Source organism: Oncorhynchus gorbuscha, linkage group LG15, assembly GCF_021184085.1.
Source record: "Oncorhynchus gorbuscha isolate QuinsamMale2020 ecotype Even-year linkage group LG15, OgorEven_v1.0, whole genome shotgun sequence".
NCBI lineage: Eukaryota > Metazoa > Chordata > Actinopteri > Salmoniformes > Salmonidae > Oncorhynchus > Oncorhynchus gorbuscha.
In genome coordinates, this window is record NC_060187.1 from 50,051,873 (window position 1) to 50,075,372 (window position 23,500).

The 23,500-nt window shown below is 40.2% G+C and overlaps 1 pseudogene; it reads left to right on the forward strand.

Annotated features, from left to right (window-relative positions):
• Positions 1–23,500, forward strand: part of LOC123997450 — a 99,561-nt pseudogene that overhangs the window by 71,731 nt on the left and 4,330 nt on the right.

Genomic DNA, 23,500 nt, shown 5'->3' on the forward strand with positions numbered 1-23,500 from the left:
GCAACAATTCACAATTTGCTCAGTCCTACCAATGACCCATTGGCATCAGTTGTTACTATGGCAATTCAAGATGGCGCTACCCATACCTCTAATAGTAAATGTTCAAATGTACAAAAAATGTGTATGTTTCCATGTTAAATACACTTGTTTCGTATTAGTGGATTGAATACATCTCTTTGAAAACACTTTATAAAGTAAAGCTAAGCAATCTATAAATCTGATAGAGATCTCAAGTGTAGGCCTCATCTTGGGTCCTCACTGCTGAGTGCTGAGGTTTGCCCTGGCACAGCTGAGCCCGCCCTTCCTCAGAAGCCTCTGGTAACTTGTGCCAAGCAGCTGAGCTGGCACCCTCTGCCAGGCTTACTTCTTAATACCCAGGAGAGCGCTGGTCCAAACACTGGCCTAGAAGTTCCTAACTGGCCTGAGGGAGCTCACTGTTTACCCACCTGAGCCTCTTCTCCCTTAAGGAGCTGGGGCTTATCCTCCTGTAGAACAGCAAAGTACTGTGCTCGTACTTAGTGAGTAGCATCCAACTTTATCTATGTATTTATTTGGAGTCTAAACAACACGATAACCTCGTCTTGTTTGCTGTTCAAGTTGTCATCTAGGTATTTGTTTAGTTTGTATTGTATTACCATTGAAAAGTTATTTTGTTCTTTCTCTCTTCTCAGGAGGCCATCAACCTGCTGGAGCCCATGACTAATGACCCGGTGAACTATGTGAGACAGCCCTCATCTCATCAGCCCTCGTCATGATCCAGCAGACCGAGGTCACCTGTCCCAAGGTGAGTGGAAGTGAAACAGTCCATCCCATTCACAGCCCACATTTAGGAGAGAAATTGGCGACCAGTAACTTTGTTATTCACTGACTTTAATTATATCTTCGTTGTATCGCTGATGGTGGAATTATCTGTTTGCATAGTATGCTACTGTAGCCTATTGAAATGTTCTCAACATTGTCTAGAATGTTACTTTTCGTTGCCTGGCTTGTTAGATTGACATATCTTAAATACATTATTTTTATGTATTTTTTTTGGGGGGGGGGTGCAAAAAATTATGCAGACTGCTGTTTTTGTGATATACTTTTTTATAATGACAAAGACAACTTATGTCGGGCAACAAAAATAGAATGTTCATGATTTAATCCATGCCAAAGATGGTAAGATGAAAGACGATGTTGATACTGAGGGGTTGGCGAGACTTGGAAATTCCTTACCGCAATCATGATTATGCTGGTTGGCGGAAATAAAAGTACAGGCTTTGTCGCCAATAATACCTTTCAGATATAAAGAAAAGGTGGCAGGTTTTCGGGTTCTGTTTGAAAGGGATATCAGTCAGCAGAGGGTAGGAAAGCAAAGGCTGGGGAGGCTAGCTAAAAGGAGCTGCTCTCTCTCTCCCCATTTTGCACAACAAGCTCTGTCACAGCCGTTTAAGAAATGCCAGACTCATTTTCAAAGAGTCCTCTGGTCTCGGCCTGTACATCAACAGCCTTTGAGCTCGGGGCGGTGTGAAAGATTGTGCAAGAGACTCTCATTTTAAATTGGAAACGGCAGGAGGCACAACATGTCTGCCTGTGTAATTTTCAGTGTCTTTTCAGATATTGTTTGGTGTGCTCTTACACTGGTGATGGTGGCATGGCAGCTAGCGTGACAGTGCGGCGGGTGTGTCAGTACACCTTGGGCATAAAGGTTGTTTATGTAGGCCTACACTGCCATACTGTTATGGACTGCCCGCCTGCTGTCTGTTTTTTTCTCAACACTTTTACTTTGTGCCCCACACACGGTACATATGTGGCAATAACGTAAACGCACATGCTCAACTAAACTTTTCTTTCATACACACACCCTCTGGGTTATTTCGTTGCATGACATTTTTTATGATTGAAGCCACGCTGTCATTAATTGCGGTGGGCCTGTTTAAATGTGAAGCCACACTGATGTTTTCAAGTGTTCTCGAGACAGGAAGGCGATTCGGTGCAGTTGTGTTAAATCGTGTTCGTCGAGTATGTGCCTCGGTGCCAGGTGGGCCACTTACTTTACAGGACTCGTTTAAAAAAAATATCTTACATGGAATTATAAATGGTAATGTTTTAACCATATAACCCTTCTTAAATATTTATTATCGAGAAGTGTGGCTAGTGAGTTTTTAACCAGCTAATAGTGGCTCTCACTTCATGTCAGTTCCAAATGTGGGCCTTGGCATCAAAGCCAAAGTGACGTGGCAGCCAAAAGGTCTCCCATATGCAGCTGAAAAACCGGACAACAAAGAATTTAAGTATATTTCATCGAATACGAGTGCTAGATTGTAATGTGGAGGCCCACCAAATAAACTGATCAATGAGTTTGAGTCATAATGGTTTTCCCGGCACAGGTGAACCAGTTCCGGCAGCTCTACTCCAAGGTCATCAATGACAAGCATGATGACGTCATGGCCAAGTTCGGGGCCATCCTGGCCCAGGGCATCCTGGATGCAGGTCAGTGTCTTGTGTCAAGTGTGTGTGACTGATATTTGGTTGCAGCGGTGGGATTTCTTCAGAAAACTTGTGGGTGTATCTGTTTCAGTCTGCTCTTTAGGGGAAGTGTGTGTGTGTGTTGGCAATATTGACCACCCCTGTGTCCTGTGATTTTTCCCCAACTTCCTTCTCTGGAAGCGATGATGCTACGATGCATTAGCACCTGGTTGTCCAGCAATGAGAACAGCCACATTACTCTTATTACTGTTAGTCTGACTGTGTTTGCGTGTTCGCCAGGGTTTCCGTTAGCCGTTAGTGCTGAGATTAACCAAAATGTCAATGTTTTTTTTGTGTGGTTATTAAACAACTAAAGTTGGGTACACTTTTACGCCTGCTACGTTAAGTTAGATGATATTACACGAGAGAGACATACACGGCCACATGAGAGGAATGTTCACAACACAACAACGGGCGAGAGGGATGGAGAAAGTTTGAAAGTATGTCTGATGGATCTACTTTGAAAAACAAGTAAAAATGATTGTCAGACAGCTCTGCACCGTACTTAGGCAGGCTAGCCTAGCTAAATAGGATGACTAAAGACAGTACAGTATGGGGAAAACAGAGAGAATGTAATGTTAGATGGTTGGCTGGCTGGCTGGCTGCTACTGCCTAGTGGAGGTCAGATGATGACTAAGGAATGAACAATTATAAATTCATCAAATAAAACTAAGTAATATACACACTGAAATATTTTATTATTTCATAGTAATTTCCTATTTTTCTTTGTGGCCCTGACAGAGATGATGGAATATTTTCAATGTTTTGGCAATTGAATGTTCACTGTTTTTGGCTTTGGCATTTCTATTAAAAAGCTCTAATCATTTAAATGTAATTATTTCTTAATGCATTTAATGTTTAAAACAATAATATAAATCGAAAACCGTGGCGTTTTTATCATTGCACCGAAACCGAACCGGCCTAAAAAAGCACATCAGTCATCACTATTATCCTGCTTTTGGACAGAAAATGAATAAATGAAAAGCCCGATAAATAAAACTGATCTCGGACAATTGTCCAGGAGAAGAAAAAAAGTCCCATTGTAAAATAATGATTTTTAGCCTATTCATTGATGGAAATACCAGTCAATGGAAATACATGCTTATCGGTCTACTCTATAGGTTCATAATTTAGTGGAATTAAATTGCCGTGTGTGTATTTTAGTTAGTCGTTATATTTATCACATAGAATACATATACAGAACCTATGGTGAGCAGAAAACTGTCAGACAGCGCCAGCGTTGCTGCTACAGCTTCGTAAACAGCTCATTTGTTGCTGCTGGAGTGGAACGTGTATTTAAAAGCTCAATCATTGAGTAACAATTCTAAATGCAATCGCATTGCTTAAAAGTCCGATCTGACCATAGAAACGGGGAGGCAATTATTTCATAGACTTCCATATGTCATTAAAACCATTAGCCTATTTCTCATGTTCTAGACGGTTTGGCTATTTAGCAACAAAACTGACGCATGCTCAACTATGGGGCAAAACAGACTGGGTTAGCTTAGATGGTTGACTTAATGTAAGCTATATTTCTTCAATGTTTATTGAAAACATAAATACATTTGCAGAATGAGCACTTGCTGTCTCTCAAATACATCGTTGAAGTTGTTGGTTAAGCTAGCGAATTTTAGCCATATTAGCATTGACATGAAATCAGTCAAAACACCTCAAAACAAGACATGGCATTAAGCTAGCGAATTTTAGCCATATTAGCATTGACATGAAATCAGTCAAAACACCTCAAAACAAGACATGGCATCACGAGCAAGATGAAACGAGCCACTTATGATTCACCACATGGCATTTTCTTGTCATTCTTGCTAGTCTGGCCATCCGGAGTCACAACAACACACTGACTTCTGCCCCATGGGAGCGCGCAGGTCGTTTTCGTGACATAAGCTAACCCATCTAATGGTTTTCAAGTCCACTTTCTTTCTTTGTCCACTAGCCAAAGGCACAGTCCTAGTTATATTAGCAACCCATGCTAATTGTTGCATCTTAAGCTCTCCCCTCTTTCTAAATTTCCCATAGATATTTTGATCTCTGTCACATGAAAGAAACTGCTGGCATGTGCGGTGTGCTTTTGACAAGGGTTTTTCCTGCTAATTGCATTATGGAATGAACATTCCCATGTAGCCTACTGCCTTCTGCGCATTGCTGTACGTATAATGTGAAGAAATAGTAGTTAATCAACATTTAAAGCTAAACGTTCTGATCTGTTGCATCATCCTTATTGCTTTAAAATATATACAGTGCATTCAGACCTCTTGACTTTCTCCACATTTTGTTACATTTAAAGCCTTATTCTAAAATGGATTGAATAGTTTTTTTTCCAATGTCAATCTACACACAATATATCATAATGACAAAGCAACAAAAAAAATGTTTTTGAGTGCAAATATATTCAAAATAAAAAAACGATTAGATTTGCATAAGTACTCAAACCTTTTACTCAGTACTTTGTTGAAGCACCTTTTGCAGAGATTAAAGCCTCAAGTCTTCTTGGGTATGACGCTACAAGCTTGTCACACCTGTATTTGGGGAGTTTCTCCCATTTCTCTCTGCAGATCCTCTCAAGCTCTGTCAGGTTGGATGGTTACCCTTTTCAAGGTAAAAATTGAGGGGGGGGGGGGTGTAATTAAATCAACAAAGCCACCAGTTTCACTAAATCACATTGATTTCTCTTAATCCCAGACCAAGGGCCTCGCTAACGTTTCCATTAGTCATTTATGACACTTTTAGCTTAACAAGCTTTTAAAAGTGAAAAGGGAACAAATGTCAGTAAAACAGTGACCTGGCACGGCTAGTATAAGAGAAGAGTGGGTGGTGTTTACTGTGATTAGGCGGTCAAGGGCTGGGGGTGCAGAGTTAGAATAATAGACTGCCATTGCCCTCTGGGAGACAAATACGGAGAGGAGGATGGAGGGAGTGGGAGGAAGAGGTGCGTAGGAGTATCAGGATGAAAGAAAAAGCAGGGTGATTGGAATCAGTATTGGGAGAAGGGGAGGTCCTTCCCCATATAAATAATGTAAAAAGTCCTTTCAAAACGAGTTACTTCGGAGGAATCATTCGATTTAAAATACAGTATTACACTAGAAATGGTTCCAATGTAAAAATCAAATCAGACAATAGTGGTTAAATCACGTGCCGCTTCAGCCCAGTTTCTTTCTATGTAATTACAGTGATGATGACTTGTGGGTCATTTAATTCCTTTATTTTGACATCTGAAATGGTCCCTCCTAATGCCCGAACAAATAGATTTTGTCGCCAGAGTGACTCACAGATTCGAGTTGCTGCGCCTAAATGAGTGTCACACAAATCACCACAATGCTCTGTTTTTATCAACCTAATATGGAATTGAATTGTAATTTTCCTTGGGGTGGGGACTTCTTTTCCCAGAATCCATAGGTGTTATTTGATTACTAGCTAGATCAACTACCATTATTTTTTTTGTGGTGGCATAAGGTCCTTTGGCAGTACAGAGCAGAGGGATTTCTTTAGAATGTTGCCCTGGATAAGAGCATCTTCTACATTTATTTTCAAAAAAAAAATACATGAGCAGACACTGGAAAGCTTCACATTTAGGGCCGAGATTAAAAGGAGTATAATTCTACGTAATGAATGAGGGAATGTCTGGCGAGACTGAGGGAACGGTTGGGTGTGCGGTTTCTTGCGAGCGCTGCTTTCGAAAGCTAAACCCTCGGTAATGAGCACCAGAGATCATGAAATGGAACCCTAATGGTTTCCGCATGTCACATTTCATATGATTATCCAACCCCACTCATAATTTAAGACTAATACTCCACATCCACATCAGAAATCAAAGTGATACACTAGAAGTGAAGTGATGGTTCTTTAGGTGGAAGCTGCCTTTACAGTACTCAACACATAGCTGTCAGCATTGGCCTGACAGTTAACCTCTTAAGCGCACCCGACACGCAGGCGTCCCATCTAGCCATCTGGAAATGCAAATGCACTACGCTAAATGCTAATAGCACTCGTTAAAACTCAAGCGTTCATTAAAACACACATGCAGGGTACTGAATTAAAGCTACACTCGTTGTGAATCCAGCCAACGAGTCAGATTTTTAAAATGCTTTTCGGCGAAAGCATGAGAAGCTATTATCTGATAGCATGCAACACCCCAAAATACCTGAAGGGGACGTAAACAAAATAATTAGCATAGCCGGCGCTACACAAAACGCAGAAATAAAATAGAAAACATTCATTACCTTCGACGAGCTTCTTTGTTGGCACTCCTAGATGTCCCATAAACATCACTATTGGGTCTTTATTTCGATTAAATCGGTCCATATATACCCTAAATATCGATCTATGAAGTGTGTGATACAGAAAAAAAGTGTTTTAAAACGCAATGTCATTTTTGACGATAAACTTTCACAAAACACTTCGAAATACTTTTGTAATCCAACTTTAGGTATTAGTAAACATTAATAATCTATCAAATTGATCACGGGGCGATGTGTATTGAATAGCTCTTCAAATCATGTTCTGAAATTTCTCCTCCAAAACATCCTGTCGGAGACCGGAAGGAATGGGCTCTTTCTTACTCATTTGACCAAGAAACAAAGCCCAGGCAATTGACAAGACTGGCGACATCATGTGGAAGCTGTAGGACTTGCAATCTCAGCCCCATGTAATTTGGTTTCCCATAGACAATACATGCAAGTGGCGCATGGATATTTTTCCCAGCTTTCGGTGATCAGTTTTTCTTGCGCTTTTCGATGAAACACACGCTCTGTTATAGTCACAGCCGTGATTTAACCAGTTTTAGAAATGTCAGAGTGTTTTCTATCCACACATACTAATCATATGCATATACTATATTCCTGGCATGAGTAGCAGGACGCTGAAATGTTGCGCGATTTTTAACAGAATGTTCGAAAAAGTAAGGGGTAGGCTTAACAGGTTTTAAGGGTTGTAGAGGAAGAGGCGATAGCTTCAGTGTGCTATCTGGCTTACGATCCCGTATTACGATCTTGTCTAGGCGGTCTAATGCGACAGAAAACAGAGGGGACTTTGGACTTCTTTATCTTGGCAGGAGAATGGGGGATCCCAGTTTAATCTAGTCTGTTGCTGTAGTGGCACGGATCGGCTAAAAGCATTATGGGAACACAAATATTGCAAAATACTAACCCCACTGCAGTATGAGTGCAATATAGGCTCCTTTACTCTGACACACACACACACACACACACACACACACACACACACACACACACACACACACACACACACACACACACACACACACACACACACACACACACACACACACACACACACACACACACACACACATACACTTGTTGCCAGTGTTAAATTTGACTAAGTTTTCTTCAAAATGAGACGAGGCTTGGTTGGGTATACACCAGGTTGTATACACCCGCACCTGATGTGTATTTAGACAGCATTTAACACATAGAGGGACCTGCTGGTCTTGATCGAGGTAATACACAAGGCCCAATGTTAGCAGTGTGACGTATGCCTTTCTGCTCCAGCCTGTGTTTGGGGTATGCGTATACACATCTGTGAGTGTGTGTGTGTGTCAAGTGTTTGATGTGCAGCTCTCTGGGACCCCACACTCAAACACACATGTAGACTGTATGCTTGCACGCACACACAAAAGCACTCACTTTACCCTTGCGGGCACAACAGGGTTTACAGACATTTGACCGAAAGCATTTTTATTTCACGGATATTTGAGAAATTTACAGGACCCATATGAGCAACGTGGGCATCCACCCACGGTGCTCAGAATGACAGAAATAGTGCAGATTGTAGATTCCATCAATGTAATTGTCGGCATTATTTCCAATTCCCCATATATTTATGTAAACGTGATAATTAAATTTGCTAACATTTCTAAAAACCTGTTTTTGCTGTGTGTGTGTGTGTGTGTGTGTGTGTGTGTGTGTGTGTGTGTGTGTGTGTGTGTGTGTGTGTGTGTGTGTGTGTGTGTGTGTGTGTGTGTGTGTGTGTGTGTGTGTGTGTGTGTGTGTGTGTGTGTGTGGAGATCAGTACTGGACAATTATTTTCCATGGAGGGCCACGTTAGAATATATTTTTGCCATCATGGGCCAGAATCATATTACAGGATTATACATCATGTGTATGACTGTGTTGACAGATATATCTACTGTAAATCACGTCCAGATATACTACTTTTTAACATGCACAGAAATAAACCACATCAATGTTCTCCTTTTGGTAGGTATTTTCATTATTAAACATGCAGTGAACTACGCGGAGGGAAAAGTACACTGTGCATTCAGCACCACGGACAGAACTCTTGTTAACAGGTATGCACAAAACACAAAGACAGTCCTCATGCTGCACTGTGGAGTTGTTTAATAATAAAACAGTACAAAAATCTTCTGCGCATTACTCCTAATCTTTGGGAAGTTTTGTTCAATGAGAGATGCATAGAACCTCGTCAGTGACATTGTTTTGAATACTTCTCCAATCATTGCATCAGACTGAAGATCGGTAAGCTCAAGTTGCAGGTCAGTGGGAGCGTTATCCATATTGAAGGTGAAAGGAGAGGAAACCAACAGCATGTCATTTTCCAACACTTTGAAATACTCAAAACGACTAGAAAACTCAGTTCAAAGCAGCGTTGTATACTTCTCCCGCTTGTCATCTGATAGGGAACAGACTAGAGTTTGACCGATTAATCGGCATGGCCAATTAATTAGGGCCTATTTCAAGTTTTCATAACAATCGGTAATCAGCATTTTTGGATGCCGATTATGGCTGATTTATATTGCTGCCACTGCGTGGCAGGCTGACCACTTGTTGCGCGAGTGCAGCAAGGAGCCAAGCTAAGTTGCTAGCTAGCATTAAACTTTGTTTTTTATAAGATCAATCTTCACATAATCACTAGCTAACTACACATGGTTGATGATATTACTTGGTTAACTAGCTTGTCCTGCGTTGCATATAATCAATGCGGGTCCTGTTAAATGATCATTGAATCACAGCCTACTTTGCCAAATTATTTAACAAAAGCGCATTTGCGAAAAAAGCACAATCGTTGCACGAATGTACCTAAACCATAAACATCAATGCCTTTCTTAAAATCAATACACTGTAGTACATATTTTTAAACCTGCATATTTAGCTAAAATAAATCCAGGTTAGCAGTTTGGACCGCTTGGCTCAATGGAAACTAATTTGCCAGAATTTTACATAATTATGACATAACATTGAAGGTTGTGCAATGTAACAGCAATATTTAGACTTATGGATGCCACCCGTTTGAGAAAATACGGAACTGTTCCGTATTTCACTGATAGAATAAACATTTTATTTACAAAATTATAGTTTCTTGATGATTTGATGATATTAATGACCAACGGCTTGTATTGCTGTGTTTATTATAATTACGTCTATGATTTGATAGAGCAGTCTGACTGAGCATTGGTAGGCGGCAGCAGGCTCGTAAGCATTCATTCAATCTTTACAGCGTTTGCCAGCAGCTCTTAGCAATGCTTGCTTCACAGCGCTGTTTAGGAATTCAAGCCTATCAACTCCTGAGATTAGGCTGGCAATGTTAAAGTGGCTATTAGAACATACAATAGTCAAAGGCATATGAAATACAAATGGTATAGAAAGAAATAATTCTTATAATAACTACAACCCAAAACTTCTTAACTTAACTGGTAATATTGAACCACCAGCTTTCATATGTTCTGAGCAAGGAACTTAAACGTTAGCTTTTTTACCTGGCACAGGTAATTTATTTAATGACTTCTACTTGGAGGGTCAGGAGGAGTAATTTTTCCTTGAAGGCATTGACAAGGCTGTACATCTGATGTGCAAAAAGGCCCCTCCCTTGTAGTTTGGAATTCAGTTCATTCATGGGGGCCATGATGTCCACGGTGAAGGCAAAATCAGCCAACCATTCTTTATCTTGCAGCTGAGGGAAATCCACATTTTTCCTTTCATTTGCAAAAACTCAGCAATCTCTGATTTCAGGTCCCACACCTTTTTAAGCACCTTCCCCAAACTCAGCCAATCTCACATTTGTGTGGTAGGGGAGATCTGCATGACCTGACTGTCTCGTCCAACAGTGAGACAAACTGTCCTTGATTTTGAAGTTTACCACTGTATCCACAACATGGCTCATTTTCAGAACACATTTACAGAGCAGCACCAAATGAATAATGCAATGCAGGAAAATAATTTTCTTATCTGGGTTCAGCTCAGCTGCTTGATCTTGTATCCTTTTCAAAAGACCAATGTTTTTTTCCTGTCAAGTTTGGGCACCCATCAAAACCTCCTCCAATAAATGTTTCCCTGCGGTTGTGCTCTTCATTGACTGCACTGAAGCAAGCTCCTCTGTAATTTTAAAGTCTGGGGTTATGTCTTGTAAGAATATCAACAACTGCGTCTTGTCACCTGCATCACTGCTCTCATCTAGGGCCAAGGAGAAATATGTGAAATCCTTTACCTTGTCTTTCAACTGTTGTTCCATATTCTCTGCAATGTCCTCAACACACCGTGTCACTGTTTGTCTTGACAGGGAAACATTTTCAAACAGCTCTTTCTTGTCGGGGCAAGTATTGCTGCAGAGTCAATTAAACATTCTTTAATGAATTTCACCTTCAGTGATTGGCTTGCTATGTTTAGCAATTTTGTGGGACAGTACATAGCTAGCTTTTGCAATTCAGTCGTTTGCTGAATGCAGTTTTGTGAAAAGTCCTTGCTGATTTTCCAACTGAGAAAGCAACGCTTTCAATGCACCTGCCCTCTGCTCAGAAGACATATTCCTATATTTTTCTGCATGCTTCATCTGGAAATGTCGGGACAAGTTGTAGTCTTTCAAGACAGCGATGCTCTCTTTGCACATTAAGCACACAGCTTTCCCTGATACCTCAATAAATACATATTTTGATGTCCACTCTTGCTGGAACACCCTACATTCATTGTCTACTTTCCTTTCCTTTGAAATCTTTGGAAAACACATTATTGCACAATTTCTAGCTAGCTACTATTTGTAACTGTGACATGTGTGTTAGCCTGTCAGTCACTGTCTGTCCTCATGCAGTTATTCATATGTGCATTCAAAATAAATGTCCCACAAGCAGTGGGCCTTAAATCGTTACGCAAAGGCGAGTATTCATTGGGCTTTTAATTTGACTAACATACGTTTTTCAAAACGTTACTATCGCAAATTCTCTATGTGATCTGAGCATGATTCCGTGGCCCGTATTGAATCATGTCACAGGCCGTATACTTTCCCCGGGCTGGCCTTTTCCCAGGCTTGGTGTAGATTGATGAGGGGGGAAAAAAACATTAAATCCATTTTAGAATAAGGCTGTAACGTGGAAAAAGTCAAGGGGTCTGAATACTTTCCGAATGCAACTGTAAGCCTGGGACATCAACAATTAAAAGTTGGCATTAGTTGGAGTGACTATAGAATTCTGTATTTGTCCATTTTTGCAAATCACACTACTGTGAAGCGTGGCTCCATAACCGAGGTGCACAAGACACATACTGGGAAGGATTAGGGGGAAGATGTTATAGGAGATGGTTGGTAGGTAGATTAAACCAATGTCTATGCCCCGGGAGTTTCTCCCTGTCTTTCTGTATTGGCTGACGAAGGCCGAGTTTGACTCTTTGGTCCACCAGACACTTAGCGCATTTGGGCGGAAGTGTCTGAGAACGAGATTAGTTTCATTGTATCCCCCTTTTGCACCTAATTCTGTCTTTTTTGTCTCTCTATTTCTCTGATTTATGGTTGACTGAAGTGGAAGATCATTGTTGCCAAAGCACAAAGATTATCACAGCTGTATTATCACGAATATGTCAACTCTCCTTCCTGTGTGTGTGTGTGTGTGTGTGTGTGTGTGTGTGTGTGTGTGTGTGTGTGTGTGTGTGTGTGTGTGTGGGTGTGGGTGTGGGTGTGTGTGTGTGTGTGTGGGTGGCCGTAACGTCACCATCTCGCTGCAGTCGAGGACGGGCCACACCCACATGCCATCTGTGGTGGGCCTGCTGGTATTCACCCAGTTCTGGTTCTGGTTCCCCCTTTCCCATTTCCTCCCCCTGGCCTTCACCGCCATCATCGGGCTCAACAAGGACCTCAAGGTAAACAACGTGTGTGAGTGGGGTGCATTTGAAGTATACGCATGTACAGTTGAAGTCGGAAGTTTACATATACCTTAGCCAAATACATTTAAACTCAGTTTTTCACAATTCCTGACATATAGTGAGGATCACCCCTTTTTTATTTTAAGAATGTGAAATGTCAGAATAATAGCAGAGAAAATAATTTATTTCAGCTTTTATTTCTTTCATCACATTCCCAGTGGGTCAGAAGTTTACATACAGTACACTCAATTAGTATTTGGTAGCATTGCCTTTAAATTGTTTAACTTGGGTCAAAAGTTTTGGGTAGCCTTCCACAAGCTTCCCACAATATGTTCAGTACATTTTGGCCCATTCCTCCTGACAGAGCTGGTGTAACTGAGTCAGGTTTCCTTGCTCGCACACACCTTTTCAGTTCTGCCCACACATTTTCTATAGGATTGAAGTCCGGGCTTTGTGATGGCCACTCCAAAGCCTTGACTTTTGTTCTTAAGCCATTTTGCCACAACTTTAGAAGTATGCCTGGGGTAATTGTCCATTTGGAAGAACTATTTGCGACCAAGCTTTAACTGATGTCTTGAGATATTGCTTCAATATATCCACGTAATTTTACTCCCTCATGATGCCATCTATTTTGTGAAGTGCACCAGTCCCTCCTGCAGCAAATCACCCCCACAACATGATGCTGCCACCCCCGTGCTTCACGGTTGGGATGGTGTTCTTCGGCTTGCAAGCCTCCCCTGTTTTCCTCCAAACATAACGATGGTCATTATGGCCAAACAGTTCTATTTTTATTTCATCAGACAGGAGGACATTTCTCCTATATATAGATGTATAGGTATGTTTACAAATTAGCTATGACATAGCCAATGAATGTATAAGCACATCTTTTGGGATTTCACCCCCAACCCAAAATCAAATGGTTTTGACTTATTTGGAAGTTTTTAGTGAGATTATTTTCTCTTCCAGCTTTGGCCATGCATTGTGCCTCGCAAAGGGATTGCTGTCCTCGTTATACAGGGTAAAGTTGATCATTTCATATCTAAAAATGACCATATACTCTAATTGTTAACCTCTTGCAGCTCCCCCCTACTTTGTGCAATTTCCGCCTGAAGACATACCCAAATCTAAGGCACAGAACCAAGGATATGCATATTCTTGGTACCATTTGAAAGAAAACACTCTGAAGTTTGTGTAAATGTGAATTGAATGTAGGAGAATAACACACAATAGATCTGGTTTAGATGATATAAAAATAAACATGTTTTTTATTTTTTGTATCATCTTTCAAATGAACAAGATAAAACAAACATTCAGATAGGATAATGGGGACAATTTCAGTGAAAAATATGAGGGCAACAGTACTTGTGCGAAGTTTCAGAATGATAACTTCCAAAATGAGTGTGCTTACATGACATTTATCATGAAGTCACCCAGGTGTCCCACACAAGTAGCCCAAATGTACCCAAGTGGCCAAATTGGTGAAGGTATACATTTTGAAACAAATAACTATATACAAAATACCAAAATGGTATTCTAACACAATATATATATATATATATATATATATATATATATATATATATATATATATATATATATATATATATATATATATATATATATATATATATATATATATATATATATATATATACATTTACAAAATAACATGGGTAACTATTTACACACTTTCAATATTTGGAAGACACTCAGTCTCCTATCAAATCTATTCATATAGCCCCAGCCTAAAACCCCAAACAGCAAGCAATGCAGGTGTAGAAGCACGGTGGCTAGGAAAAACACCCTAGAAAGGCCAAAACCTAGGAAGCAACCTAGAGAGGAACCAGGCTATGAGGGGTGGCCAGTCCTCTTCTGGCTGTGCCGGGTGGAGATCACAGTGGTTGTAGAGGGTGCAACAGGACAGCACCTCAAGAGTAAAAATGAACAGTTTAGGGTTCCATAGCCGCAGGCAGAACAGTTGAAACTGGAACAGCGGCAAGGCCAGGTGGACTGAGGACAGCAAGGAGTCATCATGCCAGGTAGTCCTGCCGCATGGTCCTAGGGCTCAGGTCCTCCGAGAGAGAGAAAGAGAGAATTAGAGAGCATACTTAAATTCACACAGGACACCGGATAAGACTCCCATTCGGAGTCAGTGTCACTGTGAAAGAAAATGTTCAGTTAGAATAGTTTCACATAAGATATAATAAATATATATAATAAACATATAATAAACAGATATATAGAGAGAGTTGAAGGTTGAATATATTATTAGATTATTATTATCTGCTCGATCTACTGTCTCTATTATATTATGACAGACCAGCTAGATCTACTGTCTTTGTTATAATTACAACAGACCAGCTGTATCTACTGTCTGCATTTCACTTTGGCCATTGATGTGGTCCTGCCCTCTCCTCAACAACCTCAAATAGGCTATTTCGTGTGGGTTGGGGTGGGGCGACAGACACACATCTCACATTTTGTGACATTGAATGTTTATATATTGCTTCTAAAATAAATTTAAAAATCACATTCTATATTATTAATTTCAAACAAGGGCATTAGCATGATAAGAACTTACCAGTCCAAAATAATGTCCTCTCCAGTTCAAAAAATATTCCTCCACAATCGCTAAATGAAGCAATCTCTGTCTCACCTTCCCAATCAATTTATTCTAAAGTTGTGTGTACATCTGTATATCTAGACTTGACTTAATCGCCATAATAATTGATGTATAAACAGTTGACTCTGCGCGTTCACCAAATAATGCAATGCGTAATATGTGTTTCTCCTTCCGGTATGAAAATTCAATAGCGCATGACTCTCTTTACGCTGGAGCTTACTACATGGGTCGGTCTTGCAACACATAAACATGGCGTATTGCCATGTCCTGCATTGCATATAATCGATGCCGTGCGCATTTGCGAAAAAGGACTGTCGTTGCTCCAACGTGTACCTAACCATAAACACCAATGCCTTTCTTAAAATCAATACACAGAAGTATATATTTTGAAACCTGCATATTTAGCTAAAAGAAATCCAGGTTAGCAGGTAATATTAACCAGGTGAAATTGTGTCACTTCTCTTGTGTTCATTGCACGCAGAGTCAGGGTATATGCAACAGTTTGGGCCGCCTGGCTCATTGCAAACTAATTTACAATGTAACAGGAATATTTAGACTTAGGGATGCCACCCGTTAGATAAAATACGGAACGGTTCCGTATTTCATTGAAAGAATAAACGTCTTGTTTTCGAGATTATAGTTTCCGGATTCGACCATATTAATGACATAGTCCTATATTTCCTATAATAACTACAACCTAAAACTTCTTACCTGGGAATATTGAAGACTCATGTTAAAAGGAACCACCAGCTTTCATATATTCTCATGTTCTGAGCAAGGAACTTTTCTCAAACAATTTGGTTTTGCATTATTTTAACCAAATTGAACATGTTTCATTATTTATTTGAGGCTAAATTGATTTTATTGATGTATTATATTAAGTTAAAATGTGTTCATTCAGTATTGTTGTAATTGTCATTATTACAAATACATGTAAAAAATTGGCCAATTAATCAGCATCGGCCTTTTTTTTGTCCTCCAACAATCGGTATCGGCATTGAAAAATCATAATACAGTTAGTTATCTGTAAGGGCCCTCAGTCGAGCAGTGAATTTCAAACACAGATTCAACCACAAAGACCAGGGAGGTTTCCCAATGCCTCGCAAAGAAGGGCCAAATTGGTAGATGGGTAAAAAACATATTGGATATGCTCCCTGTGAGCATGGTGAAGTTAATAATAACACTTTGGATGGTGTATCAAATCACTACAATGATACAGAAGGTATTCCTAACTCAGTTAGAGTTTAATGGCTGTGATGGGAGAAATCTGATGATGAATCAACAACATTGTAGTTACTCCACAATTACTAACCTAACTGACAGAATGAAAAGGAAGCCTTTAAATAATACACATATTCCAAAACATGCATCCTGTTTGCAACAAGGCACAAAAGTAATACTACAATAAATTTGCCAAAGCAATTCATTTTCTGTGCTGAATACAAAGTGTTATGTTTGGGGCATATCCAATACAATACTTTACTGAGTACCACTCTCCATATTTTCAAGCATAGTGGTGGCTGCATCATGCTATGCACAATAATGGAAAACAATGAATGTTTTTAAGTGCAGGAGTTACAGTTTTGACTTAAATCTACTTGGAAACCTATGGCAAGACCTGAAAATGGTTGTCTAGCAATGGTCAACAACCAATTCAACAGAGCTTGAATAAGAATAATGGGAGAATGTTGCACAATCCCAGTGTGGTAAGCTCTTAGACTTAGCCAGAAAGACTCACAGCTGTAATCGGTGCCAAAGGTCCTTCTACAAATTATTCACTCAGGGGTGTGAATACTTATGTACTGAAAATGAGATATTTCTGTATATCATGTTCAATAAAATAGCAAAAATGTCTATTTTCACTTTGTCATTATGGGGTATTGTGTGAGTTAAAACAAAAATCTATTTAATTTTGAATTCAGGCTGTAAAACAACAAAATGTAGAATAAGTCAAGGGGTATGACTACTTTCAAGGAGTATGAATACTTTCAAGGCACTGTAAGACAATGATCCCTCCTGCCTCCACCTGTTCCAGCCTTAGCAGTTGCCCAGATCAGCAGTTGTGCATGGTTGCTTTGTGCGCCTTAAGGAGAAGACGTTGTTTACCAGCACTCATATTGCGTCACCCTACTGCAGCCATGCCATTCCATGCCAGCCTTTTATCGCAGGTGAAGTCACCCACTGCTTTAACAGCCAGAGAAGCACTTTATATGTTCCCCTTCCCTCTCATACTTACCACCCTGCAGAGAACAGAAGTGAGTTATGACATAACAAACTAAATGAAAGCCTCTCTGGTCAGTGGTGGCTCCCTATATGGTGCTGTTTAAGAATTTGACGGGAAATGTTAACACATTAATTTCCTGTGGGCATTATCAATTGACGACAAGGGAGTAGGAGCTATACTATTTTGTTCCTGTGAAATAAATCATTTGTATTATTTACAGCTGACTTTCCAGGAAAACGCATTTCAGATACAACGCTCAATGCGCTTGTATTCATACACACACACACCGTAACTACTATGCTCACCAATAGCGTTTTCATTTTTGTTTAAATGTTGAGTGGTATTCGTATCAATGTGGCCAAAGGAAGGTGGTGTGTTCAGCGTTTCTTGTTGTCAAACCAGTCTATGAATAAGTCAAACGGAACATCCCTTTTCAATGAGTGATGGGTCGGACTTTACAATCATTGCTTTTTTTGGGTGTTTGACCACACTCTCCCCCCCCCTCTCCAGATGCCCAAGGTACAATACCGCTCCAACTGTAAGCCCTCCACCTTCGCCTACCCTCCGGCCCTGGAGGTGCCCAAGGAGAAAGAGAAGTGAGAGTTCCCCAACGGCGAAAGGATGTCACATTGTTTTGATCAGTTGAAGTCATATTTGCTGCTACTCTGAATGCTGCCATTCTGAATGAAGTTTCCTCAGCCGAGATCAATTTCTTGGAGGGTTTTGTTATTAGTGTCCCTTTTTGAAGTCTGTCATCATTTTAATTTCATTGCCATGTTCGCAGTCTGAGACCAAGTTATTTTAGCTGCTCAGTCTAGGGCCTAAATTGTGTTTAATTTTAGAACCGAGGTACAATATAATAACGTAATAAAAAAAATGGGGTATTTTGTGACTCATGCGTTCTAAGAAGTTTTCTGATCGGCCTCAGTACCTAAAGTATTGTTTTACCTTTCTTTGCAATTCTCCCTTCATTTAGTCTCTCACTCCCTCTTTCTCCATGAAAGGTGTCTACTGCTGTTCTCTCCATCACAGCCAAAGCTAAGAAGAAGGAAAAGGAGAGGAAGGAGAAAGAGGAGGATAAGATGGAAGTGGTGAGTGTGTGTGGAAACAAAACCCATCCTTTTACGACGGCGAGACCACTTTCTATTTTTTAATTTTTTAACTTCAAATGAAGTCTTAGTTTCTATGTAGTTGTTTTCAACTATCCTCAAGCAAGAATCCTGTAGCCCCCGTACCAAACAGAGCTCTGCTCATATTGAACAGCCTATTGAGGAACTGTCCGTGCAATTGATAGTGAGGTGCTAAAATGGTTCACAGACCTGAACCACAGTCTGAGACGTTTTGGGCCCGGTACCAGGGCTCTTTAAATGGGTAGTTCACTCCAAATCCATAAACTGCTTATCGATTTCTTACCCCAGAAGTCACATAGATTAAGGCACATAGATTAAATCAAATCTAATCACATTTTATTGGTCACATACACATGGTTAGTAGATGTTAATGCGAGTGGAGCGAAGTGCTTGTGCTTCTAGTTCCGACTACTGCAGAGAAGACCATTTCAAAGGTAAGAAAACGATAAATTAAAATGTGAATGAACTATCCCTTTAAAGTAGCAGTTATTGCAAAATATGAAATGAGGGAACTATCCCTTTAAGGAGTAGCTAGTTCTCAGCATTGGCAGGGTCCCACAGCCCCTCTCTCCACTGATGTGACCAACTCACCCATGAAGCACACAGCTGGAATACACCAAACAAATCAAATTGTATTTCACATGCTTCATAAACAACAGGTGTAGACTAACTGTGAAATGCTTACTTGCGGGTCCTTTTCCAACAATGTAGAGTAAAAAAATATATATATATGTTGGAAAAGGAACCGTAATAGTAATGAAGTCATCAAAATTCTGAAAAAACACATAGAATAATCTAGTTATCAAAAAAAGTGTTAAACAATGTTTTATATTTGAGATTCTTCAAAGTAGCCACCCTGTCTGTGCCTTGATGACAGCTTTGCACACTCTTGGCATTCTCTCAACCAGCTTCATGAGGTAGTCACCTGGAATGCATTTTATTTAACAGGTGTGCCTTTTAAAAAGTTCATTTGTGAATTTCTTTCCTTAATGCGTTTGAGCAAATCATTTGTGTTCTGACATGGTTGGGGTGGTATGAAGAAGATAGCCCTATTTGTTAAAAGACCAAGTCCATATTATGGCAATAACAACTCAAATAAGCAAAGAGAAACAACAGTCCATCATTAAGACATGAAGGTCAGTCAATGCGTAACATTTTAAAAACTTGAACGTTTCTTCAAGTGGAGTCGCAAAAACCATCAAGTGATTTGATGAAAAATAGCTCTCATGAGGACCGCCACAGGAAAGAGGATGCAGAGGATAAGTTCATTAGAGTTAACTGCACCTCAGATTGCAGCCTAGATAAATGCTTCACAGAGTTCAAGCAACAGACACATCTCAATATCAACTGTTCAGAGGAGACCGTGTGATTCAAGCCTTCATGGTCGAATTGCTGCAAAGAAACCACTACAAAAGGACACCAATAAGAAGAAGAGACTTGCTTGGGCTAAGAAACACATTAGACCGGTGGAGATCTGTCCCTTGGTCTCATGAGTCCAAATTGGAGATTTTTGGTTCCAACCGCTGTTTCTTTGTGAGACGCAGGTTAGGTGAACTGATGATCTCCGCATTTGTTGTTCCCACCGTGAAAAGCATGGAGGAGGAGGTGTGATGGTGTGGGGGTGCTTTGCTGGTGACACTGTTGCTGATTTATTTAGAATTCAAGGCACACTTAACCAGCATGGCTACCACAGCATTCTGCAGCAATATGCCATCCCATCTGGTTTGCGTTTAGTGGGCCTATCTATTTGTTTTTCAACAGGACATTGACCTAAAACACACCTCCAGGTTGTGTAAGGGCTATTTGACCAAGAAGGAGAGTGATGGAGTGTTGCCTGGCCCCCACAATCACCAGACCTCAACCCAATTGAGAGGGTTTTAGATGAGTTGGACCACAGAGTGAAGGAAAAGCAGCCAACAAGTGCTCAGCATATGTGAGAACTCCTTCAAGACTGTTGGAAAAGCTTCCTCATGAAGCTGGTTGAGAGAATTCCAAGAGAATGCAAAGCTGTCATCAAGGCATCGTGGCTACATTGAAGAACCTCAATATAAAAAATATTTTGGTTAGATGAACACTTTTTTTTGGTTACTACATGATTCCATATGTGTTATTTCATAGTTTGTCTTCACTATTATTCTACAATGTAAGAAAGAAAAAAAAGAGGAAAAAAATAAACGTTTGAAAAAGTAGGTGTGTCCAAACTTTTGACTGGTACTGTATAAATAAATAAAATGTGGGTTCACAGTGCAGATCGAACCGAGGTCCCAGTACCGAACGGTACTGATACGTGTACCGTTATGCACCAGTATTGCTTTTAATAGGATGTCGACCACAGGGCATTATCGCCATGTTTGGTTTCATGTCCTCGTTGAGGAATGGCTTTGCGATCTGAGGCGAAGTTGGATCGTCTTATTTTGATTGATTGGGCTTGCTGTCAAGGTTAACGAGAAGGGCCTTATCAGTGTTTTAGTTTAGCCATTTTCTCACACAAACACTGTTTGTTCTGCAGTAAACACACACACGGACAAACAGGTGTGCTGATACGAGTCGCTGCACCCACTAGCGTCAGACAGTGCAGGGCTCCCTGGTAGCAGCCGGTTCCACACATGCATGGTAGAGGCCTGGGCAGGGAACAGATGAGAGGCAGGGATAGGTAACACCGGGAGGGCATACATAGAATGACAGGCCAGGTACTGATAAGTGCCACAAGGTTTGTTTGTTTATTTGGATCTTTTACAGAAGCATCAGCTACTCTTCCTGGGAATCTGGAATATTCATTGCAGTAATATTTCTCATGAAAACTGTCATGAATGTTGTTTGTTCTGTGTGTGCAGTTAAGGGCAAGACGTGCTGCTCTGTTTTGAGCCAGCTGCAACTTTACTGCACTTGACCATATTACCAGACAGTAATCAAAATGGGACAGATCAGAGCCTTAACATCTAGTACATTTGATTTGTGTCAACTTTTGATAAGACATACCCCTTCCCATCTTCACAACAAATTTGTCAATATGACTTGACCAATATAATTGAACATTCAATGTTATATCTAGGAGTTTAGCTTCCTCAATTTGCTCAATGGTTACACCCGTTATGCACAACTAGGGCTGTAGCGGTCACAAAATTTCTTCAGCCGGCGATGGTCAAGTAAATAACTGTCCGTCTCACTGTAAATTATGTTAATTAACAAACACATTTAGCATCTCCTGGCTTCCACACACAGCCTTCCACACACCGATGTCGACCTTTGAAACATCTACATTTTAAAATGTCTAATAAATCCATGTAATATAGCCTACACCTTCACAATAAATACATTATTTGTTTTAGATGGGTCGAGAAAAAAAAGTAGCCTATTTCAGAACAGAATAGAGTTGTCCTTATGTTTTGTCCTGATCTGGCTATGCCATATGGCTGTCAGTGGCTCATCATTTTGTGCGTGATTTCCTGCAAGAAAGGAATGTCAGTGTTCTGCCATGGCCAGCGAAGAGCCCGGATCTCATTCACATTGAGCACATCTGGGACCTTGAATCGGAGGGTGAGGGCTAGGGCCATTCCCCCCCCCCCCCTGAAATGTCCAAGAACTTGCAGGTGCCTTGGTAAAAGAGTGGGGTAACATCTCACAGCAAGAATGGGTAAATCTGGTGCAGTCCATGAGGAGATGCTCTGCAGTACTTAATGCAAATGGTGGCCACACCAGATACTGACTGTTACTTTTGATTTTGACACACACACACACACCCCCTTTGTTCAGGGACACATTATTCCATTTCTGTTAGTCTTGTTCAGTTTGTCTCAGTTGTTGAATCTTTATGTTCCTACAAATATTTACACATGTTATGTTTGCTGAAAATAAAGCAGTTGACAGTGAGAAGACATTTCTGTTTTTTTGCTGAGTTTACAATGCTTTTAGTTTTATATGTATTTAATACCAAGTTATTGTTAATCACCTATGCTGATACTGACTAACTCCTTATTTAGCTCACTGTGCTGTAGAGTGCTGTAGGTGCTGACATGTTGTGTGGATTCATTGGTAGGTGCTGACATGTTGTGTGGATTCATTGGTAAATTATTTGTAAAAAATTAAGAGTGCTGTACATATCTGATGTTCGAAGAACTTCAATTGACGAACACTCTCCAACCATGTGTTGGCAGGTGATGTAAAGCCAATATTATTAAAGGCTACCCTGAAATCTAACAATACAGCTCATGCTATCATCTTATTATCCATTTATTTCAACCAATCATCTGTCATCTTAGTCAATGCAGTACAAGTTGAATGCCCTTATCTATATGGATGTTGAAAGTCAGTAGTTGTTCTCTGAAACATAGCATTTTGTTTGGTCAAACACAATTCTCTCCATCAGTTTACTAAGAACAGACTGACAGGGTGGCTGTTAGAGCCAGCAACAGGTGCTTTGCTGTTTTATTTAGGCACTGAAATTACTTTAGCTTCCTTCCACACCTGTGGACACACTCCTTTAGATTTTGGTTAAATATATAGCAAATAGGGGTAGCAATACAGCTGTCATCAAGTTTGTCTATACCTGGTGGCTGATCATTATTTAATTTTTAATTTAACCTTTATTTAACCAGGTAAGGCTAGTTGAGAACAAGTTCTCATTTGCAACTGCGACCTGGCCAAGATAAAGCATAGCAGTGTGAACAGACAACACAGAGTTACACATGGAGTAAACAATTAACAAGTCAATAACACAGGAGAAAAAAAGAGTCTATATACATTGTGTGCAAAAGGCATGAGGAGGTAGGCAGATAATTACAATTTTGCAGATTAACACTGGAGTGATAAATGATCAGATGGGCATGTACAGGTAGAGATATTGGTGTGCAAAAGAGCAGAAAAGTAAATAAATAAAAACAGTATGGGTATGAGGTAG